We start from the raw sequence: 2,556 nt of genomic DNA, 5'->3' as shown, positions 1-2,556 counted from the left end.
CTGCATAAACAGACCTGTAACAAATGAGGAAATTGAAACAGTAATGCAAAACATCACAACTAAAAGAACCCCAGGCCCAGATGGATTTACAGCAGAATTGTACCAGACATTTAAAGAAGACCTCCAACCAATACTACTTAAATTATTCAAAATGATAGAAACAGAGGGAGAACTCCCAAATTCCTTCTATGAAGTAAGCATCACTCTAAAACCCAAACTGGGTAAAGACCCAGCCAAAAAAGAAAACTACAGACCCATATCCTTAATGAACATAGATGCAAAAATTCTCAACAATATACAACAACATACAGACACACATCAAAAAGATCATCCACCATGATCAAGTAGGCTTTATCCCAGAGATGCAGGGATGGGTCAATATACACAAGTCAATAAACATCGTTCATCATGTAAATGGACTCAAAGACAAAAACCACATTGTCATCTGAATAGATGCAGAAAAGGCTTTTGACAAAATTCAGCATGCATTTTTGTACAAAGTGCTAGAAGGAATTGGACTGGAGGGAACATACCTCAGCATAAGTAAGGTATATAGAACAAACCCACAGTCAACTTCATTCTAAATGGAGAAAAACTGGAAGCATTCCCATTAAAATCGGGAACCAGACAAAGATGTCCACTGTCTCCACTCCTTTTCAGCATAGTGCTTGAATTCTTGCTAGAGCAATAAGATGGGAGAAGGAAATTAAAGGAGTACTTATTGGAAAAGAAGAAGTCAAACTATCACTTTTTGCAGATGATATGACACTATACTTAAGAGATCCCAAAAGTTCCACCAGAAAACTCCTAGAACTAATCAGTACTTTCAGTATAGTGGCAGGTTATAAAATCAATCTACCAAAAAAATCAGTAGCCTTTTTATATACCAGTAACAAGCAATAGGAGAAAGAACACAGGAAAATGCTCCCATTCACAATTGCTACAAAAAAAAAAAATCTTGGAATAAATCTGACCAAAGACACCAAAGATCTCTACAATGAAAATTTTAAATTGTTAAAGAAAGAGATTGAGGAAGACACCAGGAGATGGAAGGACCTCCCATGTTCATGGATTGAAAGAATTAATATTGTGAAAATGGCTATCCTACCAAAAGCAATATATAGATTCAATGCAATCCCAATCAAAATCCCCATGACATACTTCACAGAATTAGAAAAATCCATCCTTAAATTCATATGGAGGCACAAAAGACCCCAGATAGCCACAGTAACCCTGAGCACAAAGAGCATCACTGGGTGGATTACTATACCACATCTCAAAGTATACTACAGAGCTATAGTCATAAAAACAACATGGTACTGGTACAAAAACAGACACATAGCTCAATGGAACATCACTGAAGATCCAAACCTGAGTATGCACAATTTCAGCCACCTGATATTTGACAAAGGTACCAAGAACACACAATGGAGGAAAGAGAGCATCTTCAACAAATGGTGCTGGCAAAACTGGATCTCCACCTGTAGAAGAATGAAACTAGATCCTTATCTTTCTCCTTGCACGAAAGTCAACTCCAAATGGATCAAAGACCTCAATGTGAAACTGGAAACCCTTGAAACTACTAGAAGAAAATATTGGCAGTAACTTACAAGATATTGGTGTAGGAAAGGACTTTCTAAATCAGACAGAAATTGCTTAGGAATTAAGGTCAGCAATCAATAAGTGTGACCTCATTAAACTAAAAAGCTTCTGAACAGCAAAAGAAACAACCAAAAAAGTGAAGAGAAAACCCACAGAGTGGGAAAAAACTTCACCAGTGACACATCTGACAGAGGTTTAACATCCATAATATATAAAGAACTCAAAAAACAAAGAATCAAGAAACCAAATGACCCAATTAAAAGATGGGCTAAAGATCTAAACAGAGAGTTCTCAAAGGATGAACAAGATGGCTAAGAAATATCTCAAAAAGCATTCAACATTGTTAGTAATTGGAGAAATGCAAATTAAAACCACCCTAAGGTATCATCTTACTCCAATCAGACTGGCTAGGATCAAGAGAACAAATGATACCAAATGCTGGCAAGGATGTGGGGAAAGGGGAATGCTCATTCATTGCTGGTGAGATTGCAACTCCTGCAACCTCTATGGAAAACAGTGTGGAGAACTCCTAAAAAAAACTAAAAATATTCCTCATCTAGCAGTGATGAGGAACAGCTGACCCTCCTAAAACAAAGACCTCTAGATAGGCTGACTAGATTTACCAGATGGACAAGTACTGGGGAATGGCTGGGGGTGCCAACAACACAGCAGACAGTAGCAGGGATATCAGAGTATAAGGGTTGTAGTCGGGGGAGGGCTATGGGGGGTGCCATCTGGGAAGTGGGTGTATAGTCGAATGAGATGGTTTGGGATGTTCTGTGTGATACACACTCACACATACACACACAAAAAAATCAAATTTAAAAAAATATATTTGAGGAGGAAGCATGGAAATTTACATCATGCTGATTAGTAGAGGCGATAAACATTACCATTGAAATCTACCCGATGACTTTATAGACATACACAGGCGCCAAGGATCCAATTGTAACC

This window comes from Nannospalax galili, unplaced genomic scaffold (genome assembly GCF_000622305.1).
Source record: "Nannospalax galili isolate Female #2095 unplaced genomic scaffold, S.galili_v1.0 scaffold664, whole genome shotgun sequence".
Lineage (NCBI taxonomy): Eukaryota > Metazoa > Chordata > Mammalia > Rodentia > Spalacidae > Nannospalax > Nannospalax galili.
The sequence above is the reverse complement of the archived record's forward strand: the minus strand, read 5'-3'. Positions refer to the sequence as shown.